A 15,446-nucleotide genomic window follows, 5' to 3' on the forward strand; every position below is an offset into this window, starting at 1 on the left:
AATGATGCAGCTGTTTGGGAAAGCAGTTTAGCATTCCTCAGAAGTTTAGTTGCCATATGACTCAGCAATATCATTCCTAAGTATGTACTCAGGGGAACTGAAAATACGTGTCACACAAAACCCTATACACAAATGTTCATATCATAATAGCCAAAATGTGGAAACCCCAAATGTGCAACAGTGGATGAATGGATAAACAAAATGTGGTATATCCATCCAGTGGAATATTATTTAGTCTTAAGAAGGAATGAAATTCTGCTGCAACATGGGTGAGCCTGGAAAACATTATCGTTAGAGATGGAAGCCAAATATAAAAGGTCACATATTGTATTATTCCATTTATATCCATGTCCAGAATAGGCAAATCCATAGAGATAGAAAAACAGATTAGTAGTTCCCAGGTACTGGGAAGAGCAAGGGGTAGGAGTGACTGCTAATGAGTATGGGGTTTCTTTTTGTGGTGATAAAAATGTTCTGCAGCTAGATAGTGGTATTGGTTTCATGAACTTGTGAATATACTAACAGCCACTGGATTACATATTTTATGTATTTGTTTGCTAGGGCTGTCATAACAAAAATTAATACTACAGGCTGGTGGCTTGAACAACAGAAATGTATTTTCTCACAGTGTGGAGTCTAGAAGTCCAAGGTCAAAGTGTCTCAAGGGTTGTTTTTGCTCTCAGACCTCTTTTTTGATTTGTAGATGGCTAACTTCCTCTTGATGTGTTGTCTGTGTCCCAACATCCTGTTATAAGGACACCAGTCATATTGAATTAGGGCCCACATATATGACATCATTTTACCTTACTTGTCTAAGGGTCCCATCTGCAAATGCAATCACATTCTGAGGTGCTAGAGGAGTTAGGACTTCCACACATGAATTTAGCTGGGGAAGGAGACACAACACTTTAAAACATATGGATGAATTTTTTTTTTTTTTTGAGACAGAGTCTTGCTCTTTCATCAGGCTGGAGTGCAGTGGCACGATCTTGGCTCACTGCAACCTCCACCTCCTGGATTCCAGCGATTCTCCTGCCTCAGCCTCCCGAGTAGCTGGGACTACAGGCACGCACCACGATGCCCAGCTAATTTTTTTTTGTATTTTTAGTAGAGACAGGGTTTCACCATGTTGGCCAGGATGGTCTTGATCTCTTCACCTCGTGATCTGCCTGCCTCAGCCTCCCAAAGTGCTGGGATTACAGTGAGCCACTGTGCCCAGCCTAAAACATATGGATGAATTTTCTGATATGTAAATTATATCTCAAGTTTGAAAAATGTAAGAACCTACTTTTCTTTCCAAATAAGTTTGAAAATTTAAATGAAAAAAGTAATTTTTAGCCGGGCACAGTAGTACAGACCTGTAAGTCCCAGTTACTCAAGAGGCTGAGGAAAAAGTGTTGCTTGAGACCAGGAGTTTGAATAGTCATGTGATAATTAGCCTGTGAATAGCCACAGTACTCCAGCCTGGGCAACATAGTGAGATCCCATCTCTTAAAAAAGGCCAGGTGTAGTGGCTCACACCTGTAATCCCAGCACTTTGGGAGGCCGAGGTGGGTGGATCATGAAGCCAGGAATTCAAGACCAGCCTGGCCAAGATAGTGAAACCCTATTGCTACTAAAAAATACAAAAAATAGCCAAACATGATGGTGGGTGCCTGTAATCCCCACTACTCAGGAGGCTGAGGCAGGAGAATCACTTGAACCTGGGAGGCGGAGGTTGTAGTGAGCAGAGATTGTGCCACTGCACTCCAGCCTGGTGACAGAGCAAGACTCCATCTAAAAAAAAAAGATGGCTGGGTGCAATGGCTCACACTTTGGGAAGTCTAGATGTGAGGATCCCTTGAATTTAGGAGTTTGAGACCAGCCTGGGCAACATAGTGAGACCCTGTCTCTACAAAAAAATGAAAAATTAGCCAGGTATGGTGGCACATGCCTATGATCCTAGCTACTTGGGAGACTCAGGTGGGAGGATTGCTTGAGTCTAGGAGATGGAGGCTGCAGTGAGCCATGATCTCACTATTGCACTTAGGCTGGGAGGCAGAGTGAGACTCTGTCTCAAAAGTCTCAAAAAAAGAAATAGGTTATTTTTAAGGCAAATATAGTTCATCAAAATTGGCCACATTTGGGGAAGTTTAATTTCTGTAGAAGAAATAGAAAAGAGTATCAAGGATCCACCTTATAAAAATGCACCAGTCCCAGATGGTTTTATAGAGATGTTCTATGAAACACTCAAAAGATAGTCTTAATGCTCCATAAACTGGTACAGAACATTGAACATGGATAATACCAATTCCTAAAGACAGCACAAAAAATAAAAAAAATTACAGACCAATATCAATTGTAAATATTGATACCAAGTACTAAATAAAATATTAGCAAACAAATTCCAATGTCATATATTAGGAAAGTAAGCTGGGCTTGGTGGCTCACACCTATAAATCCAGTGCTTTTGGAGGTCAACATGGGAGGATTACTTGAGGCCAGGAGTTCAAGACTACTGAGACCCTGTGTCTACCAAAAAAATTTAAAAATTAACTGGCATGGTGGCACACACCAGGTAGTCCTAGCTACTTGGGAGGTTGAGAAAGGAGGATGGCTTGAGCCAAGTTCAAGGCTGTGAGCTATGATGGCACCATTGTACTACAGCCTTGGTGACAGAATGAAACTCTCTAAAATAAAATAAAGTAACACATATGACCATAAGGGGATTTACAGTTGACCTTTGAACAAAACAAGTTTGAACTATGCAGGTCTGTTTATTTATATGTAGTTTTTTTAATTTTTAATTTTTTTTATTTTAAAGAGACAAGTCTCACTATGTTGCCCAGACTGGTCTTGAACTTCTGGCTTCAGTGATCCTCCAGCCTCAGCCTCCTGAGTAACTGCGATTATAGGCATGTGCCACCATGCCCAGATTCTGCAGACTTGTTTCAGTAAATATATTGGAATATTTTTTGAAGATTCCTAACAATTTGAAAAAACTTGCAGATGAACCACATAGCCTAGAAATATTGAAAAAAAAATTAAGAAGACTGGTGTGGTGGCTCACACCTATAATCCCAGCACTTTGAGAGGTCAAGGTGGGCAGATCAGCTGCGGTCAGGAGCTTCAGACCAGCCTAGCCAGCATGGTGAAACTCTGACTCTACTAAAAATACAAACATTTAGCCAGGCATGGTGGTTTGTTCTTGTAGTCCCAGCTACTTGGGAGGCTGAGGCAAGAGAATCTCCTGAACCTGGGAGGTGGAGGTTGCAGTGAGCTGAGATTGTGCCACTGCACTCCAGCCTGGGCAACAGAGTAAGACTCTGTCTCAAAAAAAAAAAAAAAAAAATTAAGAAAAAGTTAGGCATGTCATGAATGCATGAAATATATATAGATACTGGTCTATTTTATCACTTACTACCATAAAATATACACAAATCTAATCTAAAAAGTTAAAATTTATCAAAACTTACACATATAAACATAGATCACACATGGCATCATTCACAGTGGAGAGAAATGTAAGCAAGCAGAATGATGCAGTATTAAATAATAACTGCATAAAGTTAATTGTAGCACATGTACTACTGTAATAATTTTGCACTCGCCTCTTTTGCCATTGTGGTAAGCCCAAGTGTTGATAGTATACACTTAAAAGACCTTGTGATGCTAATCATCTCCACATGAGCAGTTCATCTTTTCAGTAAATGGCATTGTATCACAGTAAAAAGTGATCTTTTGCAGTTCTCTTGTATTCTTTATTCTGTTTAGTGTAATACTGTAAGCCTTGAGTAACACTGTAGGATCCATACCAGGCACCACTAGTGATGCTGGAGTTGCTACCAAGAAGCAGTGAAGTCATGACATTACAATAAAAAGTTGAATTGCTTAAGATGTACTATGGATCAAGGTGTGCAGCTGCAGATGCCTTTTTTTCCATTTCAAACAGGCAGTTCTGTAAATAATCTTGTAAACAGATGATATAAAATTACAGTATCAGTAAATATAGTACAGTACTGTAAATGTGTTTTCTCTCTCTTATGATTTCCTTAATAACCTAGCCTACTTGATTGTAAGAATACAGTATTGTATGTAACATACAAAATATGTGTTAATTGACTGTGTTATAGGCTTCTGGTTAACAGTAGGCAATTAGTAGTTAAGTTTTTGGGGAGTCAAAAGTGATGTGCAGATTTTCACCTGAGTTGGGAGTCAGCACCCCTGTCCCTACAGTGTTTAAGGGTCAGCTGTATTCCAAAAACACAAGATTGGTTCAATATTAGGAAACCCATTAATATAGTATATCATAGTAATAGATATAGGTCTAAATCATATAATTATCTCTGTAGATGCTACAAAGACCTTTAACAAAAATCATGATCTTCTGATAAAAGCACTCAAGAAAATAGGAATTGATGGATATTTTCTTAATATGATAAATATATGTATACACACATTATATATGTGTATATATATATATATATGTAGGTATGTATATACACATGCACACACACCTTAGTCTTAAAGTCATCATCGTAATGGAAAACACCAAGGACATTTTTACTAGTACTGTCAGGAACAAGGCAAGGATATCTAGTAACTATACTATTATTTATCATTTTACTGAGGATATTAGCCAATACAGTTAAACAAGAGGAATCAGTAGAGGCATAACAATTAGCATTGAAGAGATAAAACTGTCTCTATTTACAGATGATATGATAGTATATTTGGGAAACCCTAGAGCAGGGGTTAGCAAACTGAGAGCCAAATTTAGCTATATTTATTTGGTTTTGCATTGCCTCTGTCATCTTTTGCACTACACCAGCAGAGTTGAACAGTTGTGATGGAAACTTTTTGGCATACAAGAATGAAATATTTGCAGTCTGGTGTTTTTACTGAAAAGATACATTGTGTGGACTTCTGCACTAGAAAATCCATGATAAAACTAACTCAAATAATTAAAAAATTAGTAAAAAATTCAGTAGTAAGCTATAAAATTAGCATTCAGAAATTTACATATATATCAATATATTATATATAAATATATAATATATATTATAATATGTAATATATATTATATATAAATATATAATATATATTATAATATGTAATATATATTATATATAAATATATAATATATATTATAATATAATATATATTATATATGTTACTATATATTATGTATAACTACATATTAATGTATATTATATATATATATATAACAGTTGGAAGATAGAGTGGTAAGGGAAACCCCAATTAAATAATGAAGAAGATAAAATACTTAGGAATAAATGTATCCAGAAGTATATAAAAGCTGTTTGAGAAAAACTGTAAAATACTTGTGAAAGACAGTCTCAATAAAAATACCAACATGGCCTTTTGGCTCTCTGAGCAGCAGCACGGCAGTTGGCAAGAACAAGCACCTTACAAAAGGCAGCAGAAGGGAGCCAATAAGAAAGTGGTTGATCCATTTTCTAAGAAAGATTGATATAATGTGAAGGCACCTACTATGTTCACTATGAGAAATGTTGGAAAGACGCTAGTCATCGGGACCCAAGAATCCAAAATTGCATCTGATGGCCTCAAGGGTCATGTGTTTGAAGTGAGTCCTGCTGATTTGCAGAATGATGAAGTTGCATTTAGAAAATTCAAGCTGATTACTGAAGATGTTCATGGCAAAAACTGCCTAACTTCCATGGCTTGGATCTTACAAAATGTGTTCTCTGGTCAGAAAATGACAGACAATGATTGAAGCTCATGTTGATGTCAAGACTACTGATGACTACTTGCTTCATCTGTTCTGTGTTGGTTTTACTAAAAGATGTAACAATCAGATACAGAAGACCCTTATGCTCAGTACCAGCAGGTTTGCCGTATCTGGAAGATGATGATGGAAATCATGACCCAAGAGGTACAAATGACTTGAAAGAGGTGGTCAATAAATTGATTCCAGACAACATTGGAAAAGGCATAGAAAAGGCTTGCCAATCTATTTATCCTCTCCATGATGTCTTCGTTAGAAAAGTAAAAATGCTGGCTGGGAGCAGTGGCCCACGCCTGTAATTCCAGCACTTTAGGAGGCCAAGGTGGGCGGATAATTTGAAGTCAGGAGTTTGAGACCAGCCTGGCCAACATGGTGAAACCCCTTCTCTACTAAAAATACAAAAAAATAAGTCGAGCATGGTGGTATGTGCCTGTAATTGCAGCTACTCAGGAGGCTGAGGCAAGAGAATCACTTGAACCTGGGAGGCGGAGGTTGCAGTGAGCTGAGATCATGCCGCTGCACTGTAGCCTGGGAGACACAGTGAGACTCCATCTCAAAAAAAAAAAAAAAATCAGAAAAGAAAAGTAAAAATGCTGAAGAAACCTGAGTTTGAATTGGGGAAACTCATGAAGCTTCATGGTGAAGGTAGTAGTTCTGGAAAAGCCACTGTGGATGAGACAGATACTAAAGTCAAGCGAGCTGATGGATATGAACCACCACTCCAAGAATCTGTTTAAAGTTCAGACTTATAATAGTGGCAAATAAAAAGTCCTATTTGTGAGAAAAATAAAACATGCTTTTTTTTGGAACTAGACAAGTTGATGTAGAATACAATTCATATGAAGAAACAAGTATGTAGGAATAGTTAGGAATTGTTTCAGGCAAAAATCATTAATGGATTTTACAGTATTATGTGAAGAGTTGATGACAAGGTGGATGTTTTTTACATACTCAAAATATCTCCCCACAAGTTACTAACCAAAAATGGAAAAAAAATAGCAACTATACAGTGGACATACATGACACATACCACCTTTACCAAGTTGTGAAAGTTAACACTAACAGTAGTAGGACCAATAGCATGCATCTCGACAGGATGCACAAAGAAGAGCACATTGCTTCTGCAGTATTACTGCAAAAATACACAACCTGAACATAAACATGAAGAACCATCAGTCAAACCCAAATTGAGGGACATTTCACAGAATAAATGGTTTGTACTTTTCAAAAATGTCAAAGTCATGAAAAACAAAGACTGAAGAACGGATTCCAGATCAGAGAAGTCCAAAGAGGTATGACAATTAAAAAGAATGTATGACCCTCGATTGGATCATAGGCTAGAATGGAAACAATTTTTATATTACTCTTTTATCATATTTTTGTTATAAAGGACATTAGTGAAACAACTGCTGAAATGTGAAGGTCTATATTGAATAGTATTGTATTAATGCTGATTTTCTTATTTTGATAAATGTACTTTTAATGGAAATATACATTGAAATATCCAGGAGTAAAAGGGAATGATGAAAAGTATCTTTATAAAGGGAGCAGAAAGAGACTGATAAGGTACATGTGGTAAAATGTTAAGTTTGGGGAATCTGAGTGACATGTATATGGAAATTCCTTGTACTTTTTAAATAATAAACTTCTGGGCCAGGCGTGGTGGCTCATGCCTGTAATCCCAGCACATTGGGAGGCTGAGGCAGGTGGATCCCCTGAGGTCAGGAGTTCAAGACCAGCCTGGCCAATATGGTAAAACCCCATTTCTACTAAAATACAAAAATTAGTCAGGCATGGTGGCGTGCGCCTGTAATCCCAGCTACTTGGGAGGCTGAGGCAGGAGAATTGCTTGAACCTGGGAGGTGAAGGTTAGAGTGAACTGAGTTCATGTCACTGTACTCCAGCCTGGGCCACAGAGCGAGACTCTGTCTCCAAAACGTCTGGGCTGGACCTGGTGTCTCATGCATGTAGCCCTGGCACTTAGGGAAACTGCTTGAGCTTAGGAGTTCAAGACAGGCTTGGGCAATATAACAAGACTTCATCTCTACTAAAAATAAAAAAAACTAGCTGGGCGTGGTGGCACATGCCTGTGGTCCCAGCTACTCAGAAGGCTGAGACAGGAGGATTGCTTGAGCCAGGGAGATCAAGGCAGCAATGAACCGTGATCATGCCACTACCCTTCAGCCTGGGTGACAGAACAAGACTCTGCCTTAAAAAATAATAATAAAATAAAAAAATAAACTTTTACTTTAGAGTAATTTAAGATATGTAAAAGTAGATAAAGTAAAAAAATTTGTTCTATACTCACAACACTTCTGATACGAAATGTATGGATTTTCCACACCAAGCAATTTTCCAGTTTGCTGTAGATACCAATGTAATTTAATTTTATTCTGATACTATCCACCTAGAGTTAGCATCAGACTCCACAGGCTAAGTAAGGGTTTAGTCCGACAAGACTGCCTCCATTCCAGCTTCAGACACCATTCACAAGTCCCAGGCCTCCAGTACTTCTGACCAACTTGACTACAAACTGGGCGGGGGGGGTCCCGTAACCTCTACTTCATGTTCAACAATTTATTATAATAGTTTACATAACTCGGAAAACACTTTACTATTACCAGTTTATTATAAAGGACACAAATGCACAAATAAATAAAGAGGCATACAGGGTGAGGTCTGGAAGGGTCTTGAGTACAGGAGCTTCTGTCTCCAGGGAGTTTTGGACACATCCTGCCTCCTGGCATGTTAATGCATTCAACCTGGAAGCTCTCTGAACCTGTTAGATTAAGGTTTTCATGAAGATTCCATTACATAGACATTATTGATTAAATCATCAGCCATTGGTGATTGGCTACACTCTCCACCCTCTCTTCCCTCCACAGAAGTCTAGGGGAAGGATTGAATGTTCAAACCATCGAATCACATTGTTGGTTGCCCTGGCAAGCATCTTCTATCTTGAGGCTGTTCGCCTTAGTGGCATAAACTCAGGTATGGTTGAAAGGAGCTTGCTACGATTAACATAACATTCTCCTCTCACCTTACTATTATTCAAGAAACTTGAGTTTTATAAAGTTTGTGCCAGGAACTGGGGATAAAAACCAAATATTCAATTACAGTCAAAAAAAAAGTACAGTGAATTATTATATAATACACTCTTGCTCAGTTTCCTCTAATGTTAATATTTTCAATTACTGTGATACTTTTTTCAAAAACGAAGACACCTTAGCATATTACTGTTACCTAAACCCCAGACTATTTGGATTCCATCTGTTTTTCTATTACTGTCTTTTCAAACTCAGACATCATTCAGATTTCACTTACTTTTTTCTTTAATATCCCTTTTCTGCTCAAGATCCAATTCAGGTTACTACATTGCATTTAATTGTTATATCTCTCCAATCCCTGGTCTGTGAAAATTTCTTAGTGTTGTTTTACATAACTCTGACAGTTCGAGGAGTTTTGGTGAGACATTTGTAGGCTGTTCTTCAATTTTGGTTTGCCTTATATATTTCTCATGAGAGTGGGGTTATGCGTTTTTTGGAAAGAAGACCATGGAGGTGAAATACCCTTTCATTACATCATATCAGAGAGTAGATGCTATCAACATGATCTCTCTGGTGAAGTAAACTTTGATATCTTAGTTAAGGTAATAATCTGCCATTCATTTCTCTCTCTCTCTCTCTCTCTCTTTCTTTTTCTTTTAAAGTAGCTCTGCAACTATCATAACTCAATGTAGCCTTGAACTCCTGAGCTCAGGGACTCCTGCCTCAGCCTCCAGAGTAGCTGGGACTGCAGGCACATGCCACTGCACTCAGCTAACTATTTTTAAGATATTTTTTGTAGAGACAAGATCTTCCTATGTTGCCCAAGGTGGTTTGAACTCCTGGACTTAAGTGATCCTCCTGCCTCGGCCTCCCAAAGCATTGGAATTAAAGACGGGGCTGCCAGTCCCAGGCTCTATTATTCTTTATTGTTAAATTCCTATTTTTCTTGTTCTGTTATTTGGAAAGGAGTCACTAAGTCCAGCCCACTCTGAAAGGAAAGAGTTGAGGTCAGGGGTGCAGTTAAGCTTCTCCTGGAGGGAAATAGTTTCTATATATCTTACATATTCTGTAAGAAAGATTTGACTCTTATTTATTATTTATCACATATTTGTAACAGTATAGACTTAATGTTTATTTTATTCTTTGCATTATAGTGCAGTATGGCATTATGTATAGTGTAATAATGCCATTATGTATATTGTCACTCAAATTATTCCAGCATTGGCCATCTGGAGTTCTTTTTTTTTGAGACAGAGTTTTACTCTGTCGCCAGGCTGGAGTACAGTGGCGCAATCTTGGTGCACTGCAACCGCTGCTGCCTGGGTTCAAGTGATTCTCCTACCTCAGCCTCCCAAGTACCTGGGATTACAGGTGTATGGCACTATGCCCAGCTAATTTTTGTATTTTTAGTAGATACAGAGTTTCACCATATTGGTCAGTATGGTCTCGATCCCTTGACCTTGTGATCCACCTGCCTCAGCCTCCCAAAGTGCTGGGATTACAGGCGTGAGCCACCATGTGCCATGGGGAGTTCTTTGTGGTAGACTTCTATGGCCCTTTAACATAGCCCCATTCCTTTGTTTTTTGAGCATTTCCTTGCTTCCTGGTACTATAGCATGCTTTTCCCTTTTCTTCTATTTTCCCTCTTCCAGCTCTATAATCAGCTGTTTCTTCAGGGTTTCTTTGTTTTTTTGTGTGTGTGTTTGTTTGTTTTTGTTTTTGTTTTTTATTAGACAATGATATTTAGAAACCAAGATCTTGGCACAAGGTAGTTTATATCATGTTTTCTTTAAGTGTAAAATTATTGCAAAAAAAAAATTAAGGGCTGAAAGTTGTAAGATGCATATCCCATTCGTTATTCTTAAGTGATCTACCTTGGTTAAGCTGTTATGTCAGTTGCCAAATGTTATCTTACTTATAGATACTTCTTTCTAAATAAAAATTATATTTATACTTCACTTGGTATCTGGAAGTTACAAAATTACACTACGACCCGAGTACAACATTTTTGTGTATTTTATTTGTACTTTTTCCATGAGGTGGAAACACCTTGTCATATTTTGCTCTTCTTATGAAAAACAAGAAGAGGTCTACAATTAAATCCATAAAACTTTATATAACAAAACTAATTAGCAAATAGTCTAGTTTAATATGCATACATAAAAGGGCATAGCAGAGGCATAAAGGAAGGAGATCTGGACATTACCATGACTCTCATGCAATGTCCACCCACAAATTCCACTTTAGTGAATAAGCGTGATGAGGACAGCTTGGCTTGTTTGGCAGGAAAGTCTGTGTATGAAAATATAGTATTTATTATAGAAGGTTTTAAAAACACCTTTTTGATCTATGATATATAAGAAGGTTACTACTAAATCATTTTATTCTGTATCGTAGGGTGGTGTTGTAGAAAATAAATGATTTCTTCTGGAATATTAGAATGGGTAAGGAATGTGTGCAAATAAGAGTATAGGTATGCTTTAACTTTTAGTGACACTTAAGAGTATAGTAACAAATAATGTAAATGGGAATATGAATAAAGACACTTATAGTGTATGACCTAATCCCTCTTTCCCAGCTACTCAGGAGACTGAGGTGGGAGGATTACTTGAGCCCAGGAGTTTGAGGCTGCAGTGAACCATAATTGCACCACTGCACTCCAGCCTTTACAAAGAGTAAAAGAGATAATTCATCCTATCATTGTGTAGACAATGTCATCCAACTAAATACTACTACTTCCACTTTTTCTTTGTTTATTTAGTGAGTAACCATGGGTTAGTTTGCCAGTTTCTTAGAAGGCCAAACATGCGCTTACTATACAACTCAGGAATCTCATTCCTAGGTTTTTACTCAAGAGAAATGAAAATTTTATGTTCACACAAAAAGCTGCACATCATTGTTCATAGCAGCTTTATTCATGCTTGTCACAAACTCAAAACAGCACAAATATTTGTGAACTTTTGAATGGTTAAAGTGTGGTACATCCATGCAGTGGAATTAGTAATACAAAAGAACAAACTACTGGTAAATACAACAAAATGGATTAATCTCATGTGCATTATGCTGAGTAAAGGAAGCCAGACTCCAAAGGCTGCATACTGTCATGATTGTATTTATATGACATTCTAGAAAAGGTAAAAACAGGACAGGACTAACAGTAGTGGTTGCTAGCAGCTGGAGGACAGAGGGGTTGCCTACTGTGTAGGCTGAATAGTGGCCTCCCAGAGATATCCACATTCTAATTTCTAGAACCTGAAAGTGTTATCTTATAAAGCAAGAGACTTTGTAGATATGACTGAAAATTTTGAGATGGGGCAGTTATCTTGAATTATCTGAGTAAGCTCTAAATTTAATCACAAAGATTCTTAAAGGAAAGAGAAAAAAGGTTAATAGGGGAGAAGGTGGCAATATGAAGACAAAGCACAGATTGCAGTAATGTAGCCAGGAACCAAGGAATACTGGTAGTCTCTAGAAGCAAAGGAACAAGGAACAGATTCTTCCCTGAAGCTTCCGGGAGGAACTAGCCCTCTTAACACCTTGATTTTAGCCTCATACAATTCATTTCACGCTTCTGTCATGAGGAACTATGTTTTTGTTATTTTAAGGAACCAAGTTTATGGCAATTTTTATAGCAGCAACAACAAAACACAACTACAAAGAGGCACAAGGGAATATTTTGGAGTGATGGAACTGTTCTATATTTTGGTTGGGGTGGTGGTTATGACTCTGTGTGTTTATTATAACTTATAGAACAATATGCTAAAAAGTGTGATTTTAGCCAAGCATGGTGGTGCATGCCTCTAGTCCCAGCTTCTCAGGAGGCTGAGGTAGAAGGATTTCTGGAGCCCAGGAGTTTGAGACCAGCCTGGGCAGCATAGTGAGAACCCATCTCTTAAAAAAAAAAAAAAGTGTGAACTTACTGTATGTTAGTTATACTATAATAAACCTGACTTTTAAAGAAATGTTTTGTTCAAAACATATTTTTCCAAATGAAAAAATATTAGACATGCTGGTTGGTGTCTTGGACAGCATTTGTCAACTATAATACAGATGGCAACTCTATACAGGTAAATAGAGCATAAATAGAGCACAAATAATAATGCTCGATGGGGGAAATGCACTCTGATTTCTTAGCCAGAAAAACCAAAGCCATTAAACACCACACACACACACACACACACACACACACACACACACACACACACACAGAAAACGATGTAAGGGAAAGTCTGCTGGGAAGACTTCTAGAAAGTGTGTGTGTGCGTGCGTGTGTGTGTATGTTGTTTTATCTCTGAAACAGAGATGCATGAGAAGAAATGGTGCTTTTTTTCCTCTTCTGGAATAATTACAAGAAATGTAGTGTTTGGAACTGCTACAGCCAAGAGGAAAACAGGGAATTGCAGAGAAGTTGAGCTGGTATTCTATTATTGGGTTGATGAATTAGTCAACCCTGGAACTGTTCTGTCTTCTCATTATATGAGATAATCAGCATTCTCTGCCCCACCCCCACCCCCTGCCATGCCCCCACATAGTTGGCTCTGCTGTCTTGCATAGTCAAGAGCTTCTGTGCACAGTATCTTCTGTTGTCTCCCCACATTTACCTCAACATTCTCCATTCTGGGTGGCTGAACAATAGTAGCAGGCTCTCTTGCCTTCTAGTTTCAAATGTTTTGGCCAATAGAAAGAACCTGAAGTCAGATGTGGTGGCTCACGCCTATAATCCCAGCACTTTGGGAAACCCAGGCAGAAAGATCACTTGAACCTGGGAGTTCAAGACCAGCCTGGACAATATAGTGAGATGCTGTCTCTACAAAAAATACAAAAATTAGCTGGGCATGGTGGTGCATGCCTATAGTTCCAGCTACTGGGGAAGCTGAGGTGGGAGGATTGTTTGAGCCCTGGAGATGGAAGCTACATTGAGCCTCTGCAGTCCAGCCTAAGTGAGAGAGGCAGACTGTCAAAAAAAAAAAAAAAGCACCTGAGCAGGAAACAAAGAGAGTAAGAGGGAAAGAAGAGACTAAAGGGATAATTATTCCCCTGGCCCCAGTCCTATAGGGTTGCCATGGATGGGGTGGCTATGTTCCTTTACTGAAAGTCACAACTCCTCTCAAGGCAGCCCTCTCTTCACAATTCTCTCCCATTTATACAGTTAGCCAAAAAAACCAAAGCAATTTAAAAAAATCCTGAGATACTGCACTGTTCTGTGGTTTCCTTATGTGCTTTATTAAATCCTTCTGAAATAATCTTGAGCGTAACAACTGTTTAATTGCTGGAACCCTGACTGTATATTATCCAAATGGGTAAAACTATCCTTCAATATAGTAATTCTTTCTTTCAATCTAGCATTTATTTATCAGATCTGTTAAGGTTTTTATTTCAGTGGCTATATTTTTCTTGTCAGATGTTGATTTGTTTCTTTTTCTTTTTTTTGTTTGGTCAAACTGTCTGGACTGTTTCTTTTTCGTATCTATCTATTCCTATGTTATTTCTACCTGATTTTGTTTTATAATTTATTATCCTTTTTTGATGAATGTGAGTTCTTTATTACTTTGAACATCTTAAACACTTAAACACTGATTTTTAAAATCTGTCAGATTTGTATAAAATTATTTTTATAGTAAATTTATGTTCTGATTATTAATTTTGATAGCTGTTTTAGCATAAGATTTTTCTTGTTGGTATTGGAATTTAGATTAGCAGGCTCATTTTAAGTAGAAGGAAATTTTGAAGTATGTTCCCCTCTTTCTCCCTTACCTCTTGCTCTATACTCACAAGTATCTTCCTAGCAATTTTGAGGTTACCTGTACCCAAGCCTTGCCCCAGTCTACGAATAGGTTTTGTATCATCATTTCAGGGCTGTTACACTGTAATATTATTTAGGGATATTGTTCATTGTGACAGGCATGATCATGAGGCTATGTTTTTGTCTTCCTGTCTGCTGGGCCAATATAACTCCACAGAACTGAAGCCCAGGCAATAGGTTGGTAGCACGTTTTGTAGCCTTATTTTGCAATAGTGGGTAACAGCTCCTATTGCAAAGGACAAGAATAAGGATAGGGAATATATCTTTATTCCTGTCCTTCAGCTACCTATAGTTTTAAATAGTGAACTTGTCTCTGATCCCTTATCACATACAGCATATTTAGTGAGTGTTACTCCAAAGAGGCTGAATTTTCAGCTGCTGCCACTGCCTGCTTTTGGACTGGAGACTAGAATGCCTGCGTATCAGCCCCATTCATTAATTTGTATTACTCTTCAGTTTTTGGTCCACATGTTTGTTTTGACTTTCAACCTGATTGTACCTTTTGGTTTTATACTTTAAAATTTTGTTTCACATTTTAATCTGTTTTGGGATATAGGAAATAAATCCATGTATATACTTATTCTATCAGAATCTAACCCCGCTATCTAACAAATTGGTAGTATGAAGACATAAAAGCACAGATGTACTGTCAAGTAAGTACAAAACACAAAGCTTGAAGAATTAGCTTAATGCAATGGATAATAAAAAAGATTTTTCAATTTCTTAACATGTTGTAATCTTCATCTTTCTTTCCTCTTTGTCCTTGCTTTCCTTTTTGTAAGATTATACTTTTTTCTCTTGTATACGTTGGATTTTGTTCTGGTAGTAACTGATGGCTGTCCAGAAC

At 37.7% G+C, this 15,446-nt stretch overlaps 1 protein-coding gene and 1 pseudogene across 18 annotated transcripts in view; both read left to right on the forward strand.

The window, feature by feature from the left end:
* BAZ2B (bromodomain adjacent to zinc finger domain 2B) overlaps window positions 1-15,446 on the forward strand; it is a 432,545-nt gene that overhangs the window by 19,605 nt on the left and 397,494 nt on the right. The window lies entirely within an intron of this gene.
* LOC135276937 (small ribosomal subunit protein eS1-like) lies at window positions 5,458-7,545 on the forward strand (annotated as a pseudogene).

This window comes from Aotus nancymaae, unplaced genomic scaffold (assembly GCF_030222135.1).
Source record: "Aotus nancymaae isolate 86718 unplaced genomic scaffold, 86718_ANA_hifiasm-v0.15.2.pri h1tg000029l, whole genome shotgun sequence".
NCBI lineage: Eukaryota > Metazoa > Chordata > Mammalia > Primates > Aotidae > Aotus > Aotus nancymaae.